The 22,854-nt window shown below is 31.4% G+C and overlaps 1 protein-coding gene across 3 annotated transcripts in view; it reads left to right on the top strand.

Annotated features, from left to right (window-relative positions):
* The window catches only part of LOC148308035 (receptor-type guanylate cyclase Gyc76C-like), a 118,422-nt gene that overhangs the window by 52,334 nt on the left and 43,234 nt on the right, over positions 1 to 22,854 (top strand). The window contains exon 3 of one of the 3 annotated variants that reach the window (XM_088262413.1): positions 7,873 to 7,925. The exons of the other annotated variants lie outside the window; for them this stretch is intronic. The gene's annotated coding sequence lies outside the window, so the exon portion shown is untranslated. The remainder of the gene's footprint in view (positions 1 to 7,872; positions 7,926 to 22,854) is intronic. 3 annotated transcript variants of the gene reach the window in all.

Consider the following 22,854-nt stretch of genomic DNA (forward strand, 5'->3'; position numbering starts at 1 on the left):
GTCATATATGTTATATTCATATAATTTTTTGACATCTCATCAATGTTGAAGAAGAATATGGAAGTCTTGGAATTTACGGGGCTGACGACCGTCATAGATGTCTCTAGTGAAGTTCTAGTGATTCAAGAACGATGTTTCGATATTGGTTCACATAATAATATATAGAACTTCCAAGAATTTGAGTAGTGTGGTTGTCAATAATGGGTAGAATTGGTGAATGTCACACTGTGTAAAGTGATTACTCAAACCAGCCTATAACGGTCGTCAGCCCCGTAAATGCCCAGACTTCCATATTATTCTTTATCTTTTATGAGAAATCAAAAAATAATGTGATAAATAACTCCTGTAATTGGAGATAATCCAGATTTGTGAACAAGTATTTGGACACACTCAAAATGTTGTATTATATTCATTGTGAAATGATAAATTATTATTCTCTATAAATATTTGGGAGCTATTTTATGACACATTTAATATACTCATATGTGATTATGTGCGTAATTTCGAAAGGGTTACGTACTATATCTGAGAAAATATCAAAATGACTACGGTCATCTTAAATCGTCAAGTCAAAAGAACATCTGAATGCCCTAAAAACACGCTTCTTATCTGTTGATTGGTGCTAATCAGAAGATTCCTGTGTTTACGAAACAGTCACTTAGTTTCTGAAAGTAGCAAGATCACGTAGCATCACGAACATCAAATTGAAGGATGCTTTCAAATTAGTCACTAACTCTTGTGATTTTATGTGCTCCTGGCGCCAATTCGTTTTGTACGGGCGTTTATTCAATAAATTATACCATTTTCAATGTATAACTGCGAATACACACAATGCATTACTCAATCCTACATACTGATCAACTACCTAAATGTTTCATCTTTATTCGTATTACTCAATTACTTAACCAATTATTTTAAAGATCACAATGGATTTAAATTTTGGTCCAGAGATGTTTTCAAAACGTATATAGCCTCAGATATTTGAACTAGATTTATCACGAGAGATATATATAAGACAATGGACCAAATTGTAGGAGAAATGGGCTGTTATATTATTATTTATTAAAACGAGTTAAAAGGTTTTTCATTCACCTTCATGAAACTAACAGACAACGAACGCGGACCAATTATTATTATATATACTTAGATGGGCTGATATTTTTACCTGGATAAAAACAAATACATTCGGGCATTAAACTCCTTTTAATGGCGGTTAGAATGACTTAAAACTACAATGATTAAAATCTCCATTTATCGTTGGAGACTATTTCATTTGTCGTTTTTTTTAGCCCGAACTTCGTATCACGAACGTTTTTTCCTTTAGTCAAATGAGACGCTAAGGTCTAAAAGCGTCCCTCCCCCTCGACTCGCACACAATGCAAATTTGAAACGGTTGTCTATGATAAAATACAATATTCAAAGCATGATGATCGTTTGAAGACAACCAGAAACTGATGACAGTTCGTCTCCTCGTCTCGGACGTCAGCGAACGTCTCTATTATTAGAACACCCGCATAATACAAGTGTGTAATGACATCTGTAAACATCAATGGCCACTTGACGACAGCCAGACTGTAGTACAAAACAGTACTTGGTACTCGGTACTCGGTACACGGCAGACTGTAGTAGCTAGATACGTACTACTTACTCCCTTATAGTAAAGAGTCAGCAATATCGCAACGCTCTTTTTACATATCCATATAAAGTAGATGTCATTCATTCCGTTTCGGTAAAACTACATTAGTCACTCTGAAAGTCCCGCCATATTTCCAGGTCCTGCATATAAACTCTTGATTTCCATTCGGATCCATCCATTAAAAAAACCTTTTTTATTTTGAATCTTATGTCAGTATTTAATCAATCACGCAAAGTTTTTAGCGGTCAAAGATTTAAAAAAAGTATGTAACTAATTATTTCTATCACTCTCAGCGGGGCATGTAAGTTAATACTAACTAGTGCGTACGATCTACCACCTTCTAATACCCAGGGTGACAGCGGTAGGAAAGTTTTATTATTTTAACCCTACTAGGGATTACTAACTTTCCTCAGTAGTAGAAAATTCAGTAGTACAAAATTCACTACAAGCAAATCACATTTTTTTCAGCTTAAAGCTCGAAGACGGAATACTTAAATATAAAATTATTTAGATCGATCAGACTTTTTTTTGTTAAACATAATAGTCTAGTATGTTTATGAAAAATATGTCATTATTGGTTATTTACGTTATTTATAAATAATAAAAAGAAAGAAAAAGAAGAAAATTTGAAACCAAGTGGAAAGTTTGTACCTTGGAAAAGTTTTCCCTTATTTCTGGTAATTTGTTCACTTATTTTACCATTCCGATTGATTTATCGCCACTGCTATTCGACTTCACTAGAAAACAAATAAAAATATCAATAAATGGTTACCGCATCGGGTTTTATGGCGTTTGTTTAACGCATAAATACACATCTCCGTTACAAATGTACAACAATTCAATTGGCCTCCGCGGGTTAATTGAGATCAGATGCCAATTCATAATAATGTGACATCATTGCTGACTGATGAGTCGTGTGATCAAATTATCACGTCAGATCGATAGACGTCGTTTAACCTGGAGTAGTAGTCAAGTGCCCTATCGTCCGTCCGTTCACACTGCGCATACTAGAGATGGAATTCTTAGAATAAATAAATAGCTTGATAATACCCATAGCGATAAAGTATACATATTTAAATATAAAATAATCGCATTGCGTACCATAAAGTAACCAGTGACCACCCAACGTAATATTTTTAATTTTTAATTTAAGTTTTATTTGGTAAAATTACCACTTTTTCTTAAAATCTATTGTGACACATGTGAAGTCTAAATACTTATGAAATTAATTTGAAATTTAATTATCATTTTTTCGTAATTTTAAATTAGTTCTTGTTATTGGTACAAAAATTATTAAATAAATAATGAATGATAAAACTCTTACATTTATTTCGACCCCCCTAGGAATTAAACCAGATATTTCCAGCATGGTAGCCAAACGCAGTAACCACTACACTGTAGAATACTTATAATATGCATACAATAAAATCACATGCTAGAACCTATCAAATATTACCTATCACTTATTTTACTAAGAAATATACATACTTGGACTTTCACAATATATATATATATATATATATATATATATATATATATATATATATATATATATATATATATATATATATATATATATATATATATATATATATATATAAATACGTGTGGCGGTGGCCACGCTGTTAGCGACAAAATCATTATAACGGAAATTTAATATTTAAAAAAAAAACTGCGTACGATTTCATTGGAATGAAATGGCCTTCTACGCAAGTGTCAAATTGAATAATACGGGATGGGAAAAATCAACGGCGGTGTGATATAGTTGCATTAATACGCGAACAATGCATTCATGTTCCGAACAAGGTCTACGATCAATTGGCCTCACAGCGCAAGTCGAGGGACCACTGCGACCACCTGACCACTGGCCAGTGACCACGTGTTACTCAATACTCAATTCAGAGCCTATTGACCCGCTCACTACGCGTGGTATTATCACTCGAGATCGACCAGGGTTTAACTCTAACCTTCATTTAGTCCCACTAGACCAGTGGTCGCCAAACGGCCAATGCCTAAGAGCCAAATACAACGATTAAAAAATATATTGATAGCCAAATTTGTTTGCAATTCTAAACCTTTATAATTTTAAACCTTTGTAAAATTACGGGTTCTCCCATTTTTTTTCTTAAACAAAAACAAAAAGTATAGAGTCATTTTTAACAGAGTTTCTAAATATCTGCGCATTATCTCTTGCTACGGAAATATGGAAAAGTGACATGATATTTAATCAATACTAAGTTGACATATTTTATACATTTATATTTGATTATACTGTTGCACAACTGAAACCAAAATAAATATGTGACGTTATAATATAACCTATGTATCCCTTGCTCTACAATATGCCTTTAATTAATGACTTAATCGTCATAAGCCACTTTGCATAAAGGCGATATCTGTTATATGCAGTCGCATGCATCTGCTTCTTGTTTGAGTACCGAGTATATGCATCATGTATTCAGAAACTTTTCGATGCATTTATCAAATTATAATCCATGTGCAACGGGTTTCAATGGCGGGGCCTCAATGAATGAATGAACCGTATACTTACCTACAATTTATTATATGTTGTATATTATAATATTATGCCCGTATATCAGCGAGTTATTACATGCAAATATTTTTCCGTGTTTTTTATTTACTTATTTTGAAACATATTACATACATACATATGTAATATTCCCGATGAATAATTCCCATAAACGAGTGTAGTTTTAATAAAATAAAAGAGTAATTTCCATTAGTCATTTTAGAACTAAGGTTAACAACCTTCAAAAATAACAAAATTTTAAAACATAAGAAATAAGGTACGTTAGCAAAGTGGAATACAGAAAAAATAAAATTAAAAAATATGTAAAAACATAGTCAGAGCAATAGTAAAAAACTAAATAAGACTGAGAAACACAAATAAGAAAATTAAACAAAACTAACATATTTTGATAAATTATATTACCTGTTTTTTTTTCAAGTGCATTGGTAGGTCTTTCAATTCCTCGAATCATGGTCGTAAATACTCATCTCATATCTCATGCGTTCTAATTTTTTTCCTTAATTCAATTGTCAATAAATAGTTTTTTAAAGGCATAATACTAGTATATCCCTCGCGCTAAAAGGGTTTTCTTCATCGCCTTTAATTGTCTTCGACGGTTACTAGGAAATGATAATGGAAATGAAGAGCGTCTCCGCAGGGAGGAAACATAGTTATTGAAGCTGATAACATAATAACATCTCAACAGTCATCATTTCTCAAAACGAGAATAACGAAAATAAGCTTAATCAGTGGCCAACTATTTCCGAGCAGCTAGGTGGACACAACGTTACTCACTCCAAGGGTGATTCAGGTCCTTATTCGCAATAATTTTTTTTTTAAAGAATATGTATTAGATTTTTGTTTATGTTTTTTAGAATTTATATTGAAAAAATATATATATATAATATTTTTTCAACTCCTTACCTTTCAATAACTCTTTTCTGTCAAACCATATATTTATTTCGTAGAAAAACTTGTTTTAACAATGTTTTTTTTTAAAACGGTGTTTTTTTCATTTTCAAATACACGTACGGTATTTGAAAATGAAAAAAAAACAATTTTTTTCTCAATTTGATTTTTTTAAAGTTTATTTAAAATAATAAAACAATACATTTTCTTCAAAATTCAAAAACAACACTTTCTGCCCTGTAGCGGGTGAATATTAAGTTTTCTTTTTTCGCCGCTTTTGCTGGGATATAGTACGTTTTCGGGGCATTTCGAAAACATGCACAATTGAAAATTGACGATTTTTGATATATGACGTTGTTGAAAGGAGCGAGCGATTTTTCAAAAGTAATTTTAAAAATTACTTTCAGGATATAAATATAATAGAAAAAGCCTTAAAAACGTGAAGAAATCAATTCAGTAGACATCAATGGGCGAATACTGAATCGAATTAAGTTAATTTTGCATCGGCATGACTTTGCTCACGTATCCGAAGAAATATTTTAAACTGGTTTCAATAACAGGAACACTCAATTATACAATATATTGTAAATAGTCAGAACCGAAAGAATTTTAATCAATTAATGTCTCAAAATAATCGTAAATCAAGCGTAGCCTGTTTTCTAAATTTAAAAACTATGCAAACAGCGTCAATTATTTCATTTTTACACGTTAATTTATGACATTACTACAATTCAAATAAAATTTATTTTTAGCACCAATCTTTCATATTTTGTTTATATTTAAACCGGAAATAATTAGATTGCCACCTGTTGTAATAATGCAAGTAGTGAATATTTCAATCCATAATGGTTTTCTCGATATAAATAATTTTATTTTTGTAAAAATGTGTTTTGGAGTTATCAATGGACTATTACAATACTACGGATGATTAAATATTGACACAGATGTGTTTAATTCTATGCCTGAGAAACATTAAACAGAAGTGCTGTTAGCATGATGATTGATGACTCTACAGCATAAGTTATTTTGTCTTTAATAAGTTATTATTTTGACATCGTTTCCAACAAAACGAAAAGGGTTTTAGCCATAATCCGTTATTATTATTATTTTAAATTTTTCATATAAAAATTATGCTCACAACATTTTAATGAGTCCAAACACTTGATCACAAATCTCAATTTTCTCCACTTATTTTGACACTTTTTATGGTCAAATTTATAAGCTGCATAAAAATTTTAAAATCATTTTTTCAGGGGTATTCCAGTATGTAAAAATAACCCGATATTTAGCTATTTCACACATCCAAATCAAAAGGTCTCTTAAAAATAATACTTTTTACAATCAAACATACATGGCTGTTTTGAACTCATGTGTCAAAGATGAATCATATAATTAAAAATTTATTAGTGTTGTTGTCAATCATGGGTGGAATGGTGAATGTTGGACGTGAGTAAAGTGATCACATAACCAGCCCTGACAGTTCATAAGCCCTGTAAATACCCAAACTTCCATATTCTTCTTCATCTACATATGTTGAGAAATCATGGCCTGTGTGTGGGTATACATTTTATTTTAGGTCATAATAAAATGTACTGAAAAGAATACAATTAATATTTTTTAATATAAATAGATTATAAGTTCTAATATAAAATACAAATATTTTATTTAAATATTTCAAATAATTCAACATTAATAATAAAGCTTAATTTTATTACTCCGTGAAATGTCGCTACGATTTTATTTATGTATATATTTATGTACAAAGATATGAAAAATAAATATTTAGTTATGTCGTTTCAAATGTTACTGGAAATCGTCAAGCGCCCTTGAGGTTATTTCTCACGAAAACGGCGCCATACAAACTGTCCAATAAATAATACGTGGTAATTACATTTTGGTATTAAATCTTGCTGTAAAGTAACTCAAAGGTTATTCTGGATTTTTTTTTTCAATTATTTATCCATCGTAAATCTCGATCTCACCCGAAATGAGCTTGATTATTGGTGAACCGCTACGCCTACTAAGCAATCACCGCTACCGAAGCGATAAATCTACCTTTGTTTATAAGGCTAAAAATATAATAGCCTATTTTTATATGGCTAATTTAGTTACACCTTGTTTTCTATCATACACAGTTGTTTTATTGGCTATTAATTACATGTTATCTGCGTCATTGATATTATCTTGTTTCCATTTAATAATTACAAACATTTTCTGAAAAACAAAAAAAAAACATTTTATTTCTACTTTAATGAATTCCGACACTGCATATCTTTAACTCTCTAACAGTAATTAATAAATTATGTTTTTTGCTAAACAGTTTCTATTTTATATTGAATATTGAAAAAGTCATAAATAAACCCTAAAGAGGGCAACAGGTGGTTCTCGAAACTAGTTGGTTGTTAATAAAAATGTGAGTGGATAAAAAAAGTCTTTTATTTCTCAAAATAATATAGTATGTATTTTATTTAATTTATGTATCTAATACCAATTCAATAGTTCTTTGTAGTATTTTTATATCCTATTTTAAGTATACGAGTATATTTCAGTTCTTTAATATTTCTTTTCCATTCAGATTAACAAATTATAATACACAGTTCAACTTACAACTTTTACTGAGACATCAATATTTAATTCAGTTTCGTGAAAAAATATAAATCATTAATAAAATACTAATATTGTAATTAAAAATGAAATAAATTCAAAGGTTAGAAGCAATGCCATCCTTGACTCAATACCTAACTAATAAATTACATTTTGCACCAATGTATGATAACACATTGTTCTTTTGTTTTAGGTATGACATTTTTCTGGAAAGGATTCGTTAATCGCAGCGCTGATATCTAATCGGTAAATAAAAGTTAATTTTTCTCCTGATTTATAAATATTAAATAATGCATTTTAGGAAAAATCATATTTTTACTTTTTAAACTTAGGTTTTGTTTTAGGTGTAAATTAAAAAAAAATTTAAGTGTCAAAAATGATATCAATTTCTCGTCTACCATTGTATGTTTAGTGGCTACTTTAATATAAGTGTTAATTGAATAATCCTACCGAACTTGTATTTTTATATTACAAAGTTGATTTAGAAATAATTTTCAGCACAATTTTCAGGAACTTTATTTCAATTTATTTAATTTTTGTATTCAAGAAATACAAAATAAATACAGTAAAGTTTTGAGAACACCGTTATGCATATTTTAAGAATAAATTATTAACAATAACATCTTACAATAACAATAAAATCGTCCGTCTTTATTCTAAGTATTTATTCTAACAGACATTGGATTTTTCAGCCTTTTGATGATATCAAGATATATAACGTTACACAAGTGTATAAATTATTACTGGAATGCTCACTTCTTCGTATAAAAGACAGAAGATGCTTTTTTCTGTTCACACACCTAAATACATATATGTATATCATGAAATAATAATATAGTTTCATAAATTGAACTTAACATATTTTGCAAAATGATATAAACGTGGAATTCCCTTGATAAGTAGCCTTTTTCAAATGATTTTTATGGGAATTATGTCTCTTCGCATTTTCATTCCAAAATGATTCAATCATTACCGTCCGTCATAATATTATAAGAAATAACATGCAAGGATATTACGCATATTTAAATAGGAACCTCAAATTTAGTCAACGAAAATATATGACATATTGTCTTAATTTAGACATGACATATCGACATATTATAGACATGTGCCATACAATGCAGTTCTGATACCAACTCTAACGTAGGGAAGTGAGGCATAATAAGGATGAAAGTAGACTGAATCCAGTCGAAATGCAATCACTCAGATTAATGCACGACAAAATGATGCATAATAAATGGCTGAATAGTAAAATAAGAAATAAAAACACAAAACTGAGATAAAATCAAAAAAACGTGTGTTGAAATGGTCAGGACGTGTGAATTGGTAATGAGTGAGGAAGCAAAGATAAGGTGAATATAGTTTAAAATAGAAATAGAGGAATACTTGCATGATCAAGTACATATTCAAATGCTTGAAAGTGAACAGGGGTGGAATAATCGGTGGTTATTTATATGGAAATGGATGAAAATGAATTTGGTAGAGGCGAAGTTGCAAAGACAGAGTGGTGGAGCATTTCCTCTCTGCCTACCCCTGCGGTGAAGCTAATTAGTTAGAAGGTAAAAATTAATTATTTTTTACATTTACATTTAACCACAAAACTACAAAACTAACTAACTACAAAAATTATACTCCGTATCGTTTCTACAAACATTATTCATTAAATAATTTAATAAATAGAATTTATTGCATTATTTTGATTATTTTTTTAAAATATAAAGAAAACATTGACGATTTAATACGTTTGGAGTCCAGAACCAATTAATTCTGCTTACATCATCATTTTACAATAAAAAATATAAACATGATTATATTTAACAGATCTCTTCGTGTATAATACTATAATTGACATATCACTCTACTTACCTCGTACATTTCTTTTAAGAAAAAAGTATCACAGCAATTATAAGACTTAGTACAAATTACTTCTCGGTGAGCTTTCTATATTGCATACTGCATACTTGGGATCATAACACATTACTTGTCTCCATAAATATAATTACTAAACCTATAAGGAATAAGAAGATGTATCCGGCGTATTAGTTTTTTTTTAAATCTATTATTTACGTTTTAAAACGATTTGTAAACGTTATATTTTAATTATCTTGTCGCTGTTCATGTAGATAATAAATGATTCGCTTGTTTCTTTGCAGTAATTATATGTCGTAAACGATTTGTATTGCAAATAGCAATGCATTTCTCAGAAACATACTTTTTTTAACTAGTGATATTGGTCAAAATGTTTGATACCTTATATAGGTGTTTGAAATCAGAGGGTAGATAGTGCTTGAACATAAAGTATAAACGAGAAAGAAAAATATTATAAATTTTAATTTACTGCTGTGTTAATAAAGCAACTACTTTTTATGAAATATTTATGAAAAATTACAAATTGATAATGATAAGGAAGGCAGAGGAAGAAAGGAGTTTAGGGAAGGATGTAGAGTAAAAAGTAAAGAATGAGGTTTAATAGACAGTAAGGATTCTAATGATAGTCATGTGTCAGACGTTTCTTAAAAGTTATCAGAGACGGTGCATTTTTTACAAGGAGAGGTTATTCATTCCATTATGAAATAAATAAATAATAACTATTTATATTAACATTACGCTGAATATTGTTGTTCTGCACAAGAAATTATAATTATTTACCACTCATTAGGTATCTATTTTCTCTTATGTTGCGCTTACATAATGTACTCAAATATTTTAAGGACGAAGGTTTAGGTATCATACATGAAATTCTAATACGAGATAAGGCATGGACTGGCTCCAGGCACTCTTGTTGGAGGGTGAAAAACCATTGAAGAATTTCGTACATACGTAATATATTGGCCCACCGCATCCCTACTTTTGTACTTCCCCTAGTAATTTATTGATAGTTTACCATATAATACACAATCTTAAAAATAAATATGCAATACAACTAGTTCTTAGAAATGTTTAAACGTGTTGTAAATAAATTAATATTTAAAGCACATACACGAGTGCATCTGTCGAATGACGCGATGACGAATAGGTTTGGATTAACTTATCGTCAATTATTTCATTTAATTTAATAATTTTTATAATTAACTCTAATTAAATTACGATATTTATATATTTTTTATTTCATTTTGACAAGTTAATCCAATCATATATGTCACCCCTGACGACAGTACTTCTGTGTGTGCTTTAAATATTAATTTATTCACAATATATTTAAAATTTTCTAAGAACTAGCTGTAAGTCTAAACGTTTTGAATATTGTTAAGATTACGTATTATATTATAGTATAATAATATTAAATCACTAATTACAATGTAGCAATTTTAATTAATTTCCGAAATAGTGTCGTAAATGATGATTTATTTAAATAACTCAGGTAAATCTTTAACATATCGGAAATAATATTTTATGTTATTTGTAACTGTGCTGGGTTCACATATTACAAATTTGTTCGCTGCTTTATTATGTAAACTCATTGATTTCGTATTGTGTTTTAACATATTTTTTCTACAATAAGGAAATTTAATGTTTATTGTTGACACAGTAAGTTTTAAGTAAAAACTAATTCTAATCGATCTTCTAGCACTCGTGTAATTTACGATTGAGATAATACTGCAGTAGGTGATGCAGCGCTCTGAGCACCACTGGGTGAAAAGTAGGGTCTACAATCAGATTCAAACTAGGGATGCGACATCATTTTTCCCGAACTCTCCTCAGAATTCAGAGTAATGTTAGAGGTTAGTAATATTATAGAGGAGTATTTACCCAAGTCTTGCATTGTCCCCAGCTGATAAGATAACAATGTTTGGTTTGTGCGCGTGTATGTAGGTGTTAGCGTGAATGAGTGTTTTTCGAGACTAACCTAACCTAACCACCGTAGTGGAGTGCCACACGACGAAGATCCTCATTCTCCAGTCGTCATATTGCCATTACGCTACGATTCGAGGTCATCGGAAAACTGGGACATCTCAGGATCCGTGCTGTTGACATTATCAATAAATAAATCTGGCCTGGAATTATGAACAGTAATAAATTTTGTGCCGGTTAACGTATTCTCGGCACCCAGTGATATGGCATTACATCAGATCATTGCAGAGTATTTTTTTTTTATTTAAATTTCACTTAGTAAATACCACTTTTTATTCGAACCTATCGTGACACGTATTTCGGTGTTTCGATGCTTCTGTATCATTTTCAAACACCGCGTGTGAAGCTGTGAAGTCCTAATTTTACAGTTGTATTATTCTCAATATTGTTAATATTTAAAGCATTTGCTTTGTGGTTGGTAATTTTACTTACTTATTTTTTTACAAAAATGTTAATAATATAAGCATGTAACCACCGATGAGTGGTTATACACTAATAATATTAACATTTTTGTAAAAAATAAATAAGTTTACAGTTGTGTCCTTAGGATGTCAAAGGATGAAGGGGGAGTAGGATCTGTTTTATAATTTTTTTATTCATTATAGTTGCAACATGACCATTATTATAGTATTTTTGTTTTCTTAATTTTACAGCACCTCGAGTAAAGACAGATTTATTATTTTTGAAAGTATGAAATAAATTTTAAAAGTATACTTACATCGTATTTGCAATTTTTAAAAGAACAATCAGTCTTTTCAGATGTCTGAATGATTGCATTAGTATATTTTTTATATTAAAAGCATTGTTAACTTTGTGATATAGTAATTATACACTCTCCTTATCATTCATCGTTCACTTGTGTGTAATACCACTTTTTAAAAAGTGTTATTACACAAAGTGAAAAATTATATTCGTAATGCAGGCCAGTTTATGCTATACTCATAAAAATATACTCCTTTTGTGCGATGGTTGAAGAATTGCATGAAGGCAATTTGATCAATCCGATGCTTCAGTAGTATACATAATATCATGAAAATATCACTCGTGTTTATTTTAACTCCCCACCCCCAGCCGCTAGATCTCACTTTTCAATACTGTATTAACCATCACCAAATATATCAGTTAGGAAAAAACCTATTCGATAAAGTAATATTATGTACATAATACATACGTAATAATATGTACATATGTAAATATCACGTGTGCATAAATAGGTACTAATAAAGTACAAAAAAGGTTACAATGTCTGTATTTTAATATTGTCTATGATTTATTACCACCATAATATTCAATTAATTAAAACCTGTCGTATATCCAAAAGCATCGAAAAACTAAATTATGTAATAATTTTTTTTCACGCGCTCGCTGATCGAACATTTTTTGTTGTAATATATTACTATACCGCTGTTTTTTCCCATTGTTAGCTCGTAATAAATTGTCTTTTTATCGTGATAAATATTTGAATATTTAAGTATTTCAAAGCTTATTTTTTTCCATTTAACTAGATGTCTAAATATTGGACCAGTACCGTACAATATACAAAATACAGCATACACGTATTTCAAATGGAGGCCGTATTAAATGCACGAATGGTCCGCCAAAAAAACGAATTCGCAAATTTTGTAACATTGCCTTATCTTCGAAATACCTGTTGCAACGACATTTTCACGATTTTTCTGACGATTTTTCTGTCGGGAGTTATGTTATAGCTATCTGTTGTAATCCATTAAATTTTATACTAACAATATCACTAAAAAAAGATGTGGATTTGACATCTCATTTCTCTTTGTTGAATCTGCTGTCTTTATGAACGTTGAGTTAATAATTAAAATAAAAGATATTAAAGAAACGAATATTTAGGTAAAAATATTTTTAAACAGTTTTTCACACCAATGGCAGCGCCATCTCTTGAACATAACAGCAGCAGCAGCAAACGCATTACTAATTGCATATAGCGCATGGCATTCTCCTTGATACCAGCTGTCACTATTTTCAATGTTTCCGACTGCGTTGTTGCTTCATAGATTTCATTTGTCAATATTTCACAACCAATATGAAGTGAAACGTATTAGAAATGTGTGCATCTATTTTTTTCTTTCCCATTTCACCAGACAGAGCCACAGCAACGCGTGGCCGGGTACAGCTAGTAATACATAAAAATGCGTGAAGTGAAAGTTCGTGGTTTAAATATCGTTGAGCCTCTCCGATAAAGATAAAAGCTGAAAAGGAAAATAAAGATGTTTTGTTATTCAATATGGTTGACAGGATATTTGACCTTTACTTGGTGAATGTACCTTTTTCAATATTTCCGCAACTGGAAACGTCATATTTTCATTAGCAGGTCGTATTGGAAATACGTGACGACACGCCGTAATTCGCCCAGATCTGCACCGGACAATGTAATGTTGACTCTCTTATGCGTATAATTGTGATTACATTGACTGTAATCACAATTACTAGAAAATTTACCGCTTTAGCTGTTTTTTGCTTATTATGTTTCGATGTTTTAGGTTTATATTGACATCTGTTGAATTTTCGTTGAAGCTTTAATATAAGAAAAGAATGTAAGGCTGTAAAATATTTATATTTTATTTATATTTATTTATTATATTTATATACTTACATTTTATATTTATATTTTAATATAAATATTTTATTTATATTAAAATATAAATATAAAATGTAAGTATATAAATATTCGTTTCGACCGTGAAACAGATTCAGCGACCAAACGCTTTAATGTACTTCTGAGTGATTTTGATTGTCTTCAAGAAGTAAATACCTCAACTCATAACGCAGGGGGTATATTGGATGTTATAATACGACGCAAATGTGATGAACATATTGCAGTCAATGTAACAGACATCGGACTGTCAGATCACAAACTAGTACATGGCGAAATCAATATCGGCAAACCCACCCCTATCTACAGATCCTTCACATCACGGTCGTGGAGGAAACTAGATATTAATAAATTTAAGACCGATATCTCGAACTCCTTAATTGGTCTGGATACTGATCGTAGTTCCAAGAATGTCGACCAGCTGGCTGATTTGTACAATGGTGTACTTTTCAGCTTGATAGACAAACATGCGCCTTTAACCACGAAAACCGTTCGTAAAAGGAAATCGGATGCATGGTTTGACGAGGAATGTCGACATGGAAAACAAAAACTACGGCGTTTTGAGCGTAAATATAGAAAGACGCTATTAGTTTCAGATCGCTTAAAGTGGCTCGAAGCACAAACCACTAATAGATTTTTGATTCAATCAAAACAATCTGCATATTGGTGTTCGAGAATTAGAGAACATAGGTCGTCTCCGAAACTCCTGTGGCAAAGTCTGCAATCTGTCCGCGGAGATTGTGAACTTAAAATCAACACACAAGCCACTGCTTCCGAATTCGCTATTTTTTTCAAAAATAAAATCGAAAATATTCGGAAAGCAACATCATTGGTTAAAAATCCAACAATTTCCTGTAATGCCTTGCAGTATCTGAAAATTTTCGAGTCCACAAATATAAGTGAGGTAACAAAACTTATTAATGCTTTGCCCAATAAACAGTGTTTACTGGACCCACTACCGACATGGCTTTTGAAAGAATGTGTTAACGAGATTGCTCCATTTATAAGAGATCTTATAAACATGTCTCTGGAGAAAAGCATTGTTCCAAGGGCCATGAAAAAGGCAAACGTTACACCACTAATAAAAAATTCTCAGATGGACTCCGAGGACCTTTCAAGCTACCGCCCAATTTCCAACCTTCCTGTCATATCAAAAATAATAGAGAAAATTGTTGCCCATAGACTGACAACGTATGTTGAAAATAGCAAGTTGTTTTCAGAGAGGCAATCGGCATACAGGCGATACCACTCTACAGAGACAGGCGTAGTGAGAGTACTGTCTGATATAATAACTGCTGTGGATGCTGGTGACCTTGTTTTGGTTTCCTTTTTGGATATGAGTGCTGCTTTCGACACGGTTGATCACAATATTCTGCTGGAACGCTTGAGGAAGACATACGGCATCTGTGATAAAGCACTTGCATGGTTTTGCTCATACCTTCGAGAACGTGAATATTCAGTCATTTTTCAAAAAGTTAAATCCCCTTATCATTCCGTCTCTACTGGTGTACCCCAGGGATCAGTCCTAGGTCCTCTTCTATACCTTCTATATACGAAAGACATAGAAAATATTATAAAGTCACACGGATTGTGGTCTCACTGCTATGCGGATGACACTCAAATTTATTTTTATTGTAGGCCGGAGGAAAAATATAAACTTGTTGACTCTATTAATAAGTGCATTGAGAGAATAGGAGAATGGATGGCTGAAAACAGACTGACGTTAAACTCGTCCAAAACGGAACATCTCTGGATAGCCACACCTAAACGACAGAATTTGATTGATAACACGACACCACTCAATCCAAAGAGTACCACTACACCGGCCGTCAAACTGCTCGGCGTGTTCTTAGATTCTGATCTCTCCCTTGAGACTCAAATTAGCAAAACAACAAGTACATGTTTTTATCAGCTAAGGCAAATTAAAAGCATTCGCAAGAATCTGCCAGTTGATGCTGCCCGTCAATTAATAAATGCGTTTGTAATATCGAGAGTAGATTATTGTAACGGTATATACACGGGTCTACCAAACAATAAAATGACTCGACTGCAATCAGTGTTAAACGCAGCAGCGAGACTAATTTTTGGAATTTCTAAATTCAGTCACATCACCCCACTACTTCACAAACTCCACTGGTTATGCTTTCCCGAAAGGGTTGAGTATAAACTCTGCCTACTCATGTATAAATCAATACACAATATGGCTCCAGAGTATCTTAAGGAGCTGTGTATTCCAGATGAATTGGTTGATAGACGTCTCACGCTTCGATCGGCTACAACATCTGCAATGGGCAAAGTTATCTTACCAGCTCGCAAGCAACGCACTAAATTTGGCGAGCGTGCCTTTGCTGTTGCAGGACCGACGGCGTGGAATGCTCTTCCACCAATGGTTAGAAATAGTGAGAGTGAGATGATCTTTAGAAAAAGACTAAAAACACATTTGTTTTCTAAATCATTTCCACCATAATATTTTCCCCAATTCATTCACCGTGAAGCGCCCTTGAGGTATTTTTTTACGAAAATGGCGCTATATAAGTTATCCAATTTTATTATTATTATTATTAAGGCTGAACTAGGGATAATTGAAGAGTTTCATTAATGGATTCGGTAGACTCTTTATTTTTAAATCTATATATTTTCAATTTAAGTTTTACTTAGTAAATACCACTTTTCTGGTATAATAACATTAAGAAGAGTTCTATAAGGTAGTATGGACACGTGGAGCGAATGGATAACGAGATAATGACTATAAAAGTATATGCGGCGAATGTGAGCTTGTGAAAAAGACTTGGCGCGATCAGATCAATTAAAATCTAAAATCTGGTAAGTGTCTAAAGTCTGGGTAATCGAAGGGCATATATGACTAGATGTATGGATGTGAAGGAAGCGAGGAGTGTATATCAGGACATAAGAGTTTGACGTTCCATCCTCTCTGCCTATCCCTGCTGGGAAACGGCGTGATGGCAGGTGTAGTAGCTTTATTATAAGGATACAACTCAGTATTGTCCCACCCCTACCACTGTTACCTTAGTAAAATGTTGATTTTTATTACGTTTAATAAGTAGTTATTAGTTTTATTTTTTTAATATAAAGTGCACGTGAGAAACTCATGAATAAAAACATCGTAATACTTTTTTAATAGTTTTTATTTCTTCATTTTTATCGGAAAGATTTAAAATGTTTATGATTTGTATGCTGTCGCGATAATAGGGCGTTATCACTCGGGAGGAATATCTAATTTAACTTGTTCAACCTATAAAGGATTGTGTAAGACTCGTTTTGGGTTTATAACAGCCGATTTATAAATTTTTTCATTCTACATTTTCTTTTGCGAAATTTGCCATCGTAAAAACGTTATTTTCGTAAGTTGGCAACGAATGACGTCACAGAAACGAATCTACTATTACAGCTCTATAAAACAGATACATAAACGCCCGTTATATAGCGTCATATAGCGGAGTCCGTTTTTCGTTTTATTAAAATATCTCACGTTTAAACCTTCATATCTCCTTTACTCCTCTACAGATTTCAATAAGAATGTTACCGATAGTCTTGTGATTTTTCATATTAATTTATTAGCCAATAATAACACATCATGAGAATGATCCGTTAACTAACGCTCGATCGGCCCCATATGAGATGTGTTAAAACCATTGAGTTATGCGCGTCATTACAATAATTTTGTTTATGTAAAGAACGACAAAGAATAGCACGTAATATATTATTTTATTAGGCAAGCAAAGGCAGGATGGGACGCTATTAATAGAATTGAATGGTGCCTTCAGACACTACACGTTTCTACTAACGTATTTAAAGATTCTATTTATATAAGTATGTATGTACAACAAAATATATTTTTTTAATTTTCAGTGTTATTCTTCTTCGTTTTCTTCTTTTTGTAGATCCTAAGGTTTCTACTAACGTATATAAAGATTCTATTTATATAAGTATGTATGTACAACAAAATATATTTTTTTAATTTTCAGTGTTATTCTTCTTCGTTTTCTTCTTTTTGTAGATCCTAAGGATCTGTTTATGCCTGTCGCTCGGGATGTTGACTCCCAGCTATCTTTTAACCTTTTTGGAGGTCTGCCTGGGGGTCTGCGTTCTTCGGGATTTCCCTGAAGGGTTTATATGCTCATTCCAGTATCGCCTTCGTTGTCGTCCCCACCTCACGATATCTTCCGTCTTACACATGCTCCGGATATCAGTGTTTCTTACGCGATCTCGCAAGTGTTATTGTAAATAAAATAACTGGTCAAATTATTAACTGCATAAAAATTTAAAATCATGCAACACTCTCGTTATCGTTCATTGTTCACTTTGTGTAATACTATTTTAAAAAACATTATTTAGCAAATACCGGTTCCGGAATAATCATTCAATCATCAGGTCAAATATAGACTAAAGTAAAATTTATTTATCAATTTTTAAATCAAACACAGATTTTTTTGAGTCTACTAAGTTGTATTTTATTAACAAAAACACATAACAAATTAATATTGTGTTTCGCCTAGTTATGGCAATTTCAAACAAATGTTAAAATGAATATGAATGAATTAAAACGGAGCTCTACAAATCAAACGCCAAATCAATAAATAAAGTGAAATTGTTACGGTCTGACATTTATACAAAAAAGATGATGGAATAATTATTCCGAAACCGGTAGTCACGAACCAGTGTTATTACACAAAGTGAACAATGAATGATAAGAAAAGTGTTTATTATATATATTTAGTGTGTATGACCATAACAAAAAGTTTTCAATGCTATAACTATAGTGTGTAAAATAATCCGGTTAGGATCTTGCCATACTACACTGGGAATCTAACCCGGAACCTTCAGCATGTTCCTCTATGTACCCCCAGCTAAATATGCTAACCACTACACTATGGAAGGGGACTCATATAATGCGGGATTAAAATTTTAATGTTTTCAAACATCACCCACAATTGTGTAGTTGCTACCTCAAAATGTTAAAAACTATAGTGAAGGTTGTAAAATATCTATATCATATGGCAACGGTATTTAAAAAGAGGAGAAAGGGTAATTAAGTACTTACTGAAAAAGTGTAAAACAGTCGAAAACAGAATATTCAACAGCTATAAAGTATTTTAGTACAACTTTATCGTCTTAAAATCTTAGTAAACCGGCAAATCCAAGTGAAGAAATTAATACGTATAATAATGATAAAAATATTAAAATCTCATATTGGAAATTACAGAAATGGCCTTATAATATTTTTATGGTCTTTACAAGTCGTAATTTATGAAAATTCTTTTAAAATACAAATTTTATATCGGAGACAGGTATTACATGTAGTTATTAAAAGTACCGGAATATATTTAATTATTTCTGATAGTTACAACTGCTCTTATTGAAACTTGTTCTCAGTTTTACTTAGTAAGGTACAGGGAGTGCGTTATAAACGCTTCTCAATTTATTTAATTTAAAAGATAAACATCGACCGCAAATGAGAAACACATATTTTAACTTTCAGCATACTCTCGCTGTGATTTCTGCTCAGCCTCGGTGCTGCTTTTAGATTGATACAATGTGTGGTGTACTCTTAAGGCAGGGATGGGTAATTGTTTAGGAGGCAGAATTAACCGATTATTTTTTCGACTGTCCCCGTCTAAAACCAGAAAAAATATCAAGCGAGGGCAAGTGATGGGCTGATTTTTGAAAGGAGCAAATTATTATGTTAAAAATATTATTCATTATTATTATAGTATGCGGACACCTCGTAGCAAAAGCACTGGCCAGCTGTGGCGTATATCGAGGGTAAGCCTATGAGCCACAGTTCATTATGGTAGGCTTCTTAGTAAAATAAATATTTATAACCTTGGTAAAAACCACAAATCCTTAAAATCTATTGTGACACATGTTTCCATGCATTAAGTATCATTATCACATACCGTTGTTTGGGAATGATGCTGAATTCATCAAAATACATTATTAGATTGTAATAAATAGTGGTATATATTATGTAAAATTAAAATTAAAAATTCATGGATAGTACCACAAAGTGACTGCGATTAAAGAAAAAATAACCTTTTTATCGTAAGGGACTCAAAAGTTGCATTTAGCCTTTAGCTAAAAATAAATACGACAGCAGCACAAAAAAAAACAAAAATATGTTTTTTCAGCTAAAACGGCTTGTAAAGTTTATCTCGACTGACAAAAAAATTATACCACTAGTACGCACCCTATTCATTAGTAAACTGTTCGAAGAGCATAGAATTAAAATGAGCATAACCACATTATACGAATATAATGACTTCAACTAAATGAAGGTACGATACGGGGAATGAAGACCGACTATCTATTTTGTTTAAACTCGTCGTTTCAAGGTCAAATTTTAAAGAATGTTGTGAATACCCATACCAATCTGCCAAAATCTGCACTTCCTTTTCAAAATCCCGTTTGTAATATTTTTTTCAGCTTACTTTGTTTCGCTAATAACTTTGCGAATCATGGTGCAGTATTCATTCATCGTGTTATCTGTTAGTTCATCTACAGATATTCACTAAAGTTCATGCATTTTGAATAACAAAAGATGTCATACAGGTGAACTTAAATATGCTCAAGAATAGCTGTCAAAAACATAGTTTAAAAACGTATCAGATAAAAATCTCTTCCGTTGCACGACATTTAATACAAGACTTGGGCATCTTTGTAAATTAAAAATAATTCGCTCAGAAAAATATCCGCCATCTGCAAAACCATACCAACTATACAAACAGGGATTTTCCATATCTCCTTTCCAAATACCGAGGACCTCCATAATTCGACGCTTTCATTGGAAAACACATTGCTTCATCCAAGGAAATAGTATTTTTTTACGTGGTTTTTCCACACGGTATTATGGTAAAACACAATCTACCCAATTTTCAGCTCAATCGGTTTTCTATATTTTACTTTAAATAAAGTTGTATTTTTAATTCCATGTTATTGGTTTCGTGAATTTATTGTCCAAAAAAAATAAAAAATTAATTTACCAATATTTTGTTTTAAATTGTTCATTTTAAAATCTTGAAACCTTACACTGAAATGACATTAAAACAGTTTTTTTTAAATCAGCACAACACTGTTAGGTCACTTGTCTCTGATTTACCTTCAATTTCTCCTAATTTTCATTAAATTTATGTTTGGCCTTTTTAGGAGGTTAAAGCGATATATTTTCATCCACTTATATTACTCGTAATATCTAACAGGAATCTTAAAAAATATATATGTAAATGATTTGTACTAATAACAAAGTCAATTGTTCAAATGACATTTCTTGGGCGGATAAGTAATTGAGAAAGTGTAAGAAACATGGAAAATTGGAAATTTGGACTGGAAATACTGGACCCCGATTAAATTTATTTGAATTAAATTATAGCACACAGGTTTCTGAGTGACGGTATTTTTCTAGATAAATAATTGATTTTACTGGAAAATTATTAATAATTTAAAAATATTAAAAAACCATTAATTTATGGATAGGATACAGGTGGTGAGAATCGGCCTAGACTCTTTTTTAAATGGATTTTTCCATTACAAGTTCAAATATAAACGGGATTTCTCAATACGGATAATTAATAATTTATATATTTACGTGTTTCAATAGAATGGGTACCTTTAAATATCGTGCGTGTATTTTTTTAATCGCTAGTAACAAAAAATGAAGAATGCCTATTTTTAAAATAATCAACAGTCATCATCTGTGTATAACATTTTAATCAATATGTCAATTTCGGAGCTTAAAAAAATGATTTATTGACGGATAATCGTAAAAGTAATGATATAACCAGTTTTGAATACAATTGACAAAGCGTGTTCATTGTGCCCTTGAAAGTTATACATAGTTTCTAAAAATAATTTTAATAGCAAGTGTTGCGAATATTTAGGATTACTTTCAAAGTTTAGCACTGGCGCTTTTTGTTACTGTTTGTAAAAATAGTGGGCCAGTCACTGCCTAAAAATATACACCCAACAATAATAAAACTCGGTTATTATTAGACCGGCCATAAAAACTTACATCCTTCTCTTCATTAATATATTCTTAATGTCAAGGCATAGATGGATATAATTTACGTCTGGTGATTAATTACTCTTTTTCTGCGTTTGACCGTTCCAACATATCGATGCAGAAAACATCTCTAAAATGGAATTAGAAAAAAACACGAAGTATTTAGATTTTTTATGGATTACTTCGAATCATTTCAAAGGTAATTTCTGTTAAATGTTTTTATAACATTTTTTATCACATACTGAATTATTTATCCTATGGATGATATATCGATGTATACATTTTAGAGGTGTATTAACTAAGACGAACCATCTATCGTTTTTTTAAAGAAAAATGGATGTCAGAGCATTCCAGGGCTTACGATGGGCTGGCATTTGGCTGTCTTAAGTGATCACTTTATACACATGTGTAAAATTCACTATTCTGCCTATTATTAAGCGCCCTTGATGTAGTACTTTACGAAAATGGTGCAAAGTTATTATTATTATTGAATATCCATATTTCATTTTTTTAAGATATATGCACTGTTGTTGGATTCCTTTCGTGTGTTAGTTGTATTTCCCTAGTTTCCCTGACGGTACTGATGGCAGTACCGTCAGGGAAAATTTTCAGGTCTTTAAAAATTACAAATCCGTATTTAAAAAAATCTTCTTTTGTGTAAAAACTATTTATAAAACACCTAT

Source organism: Brachycentrus maculatus, unplaced genomic scaffold, assembly GCF_059751285.1.
Source record: "Brachycentrus maculatus isolate JH-2025_06_01 unplaced genomic scaffold, ASM5975128v1 h1tg000179l, whole genome shotgun sequence".
NCBI classification, from domain to species: Eukaryota; Metazoa; Arthropoda; class Insecta; order Trichoptera; family Brachycentridae; genus Brachycentrus; species Brachycentrus maculatus.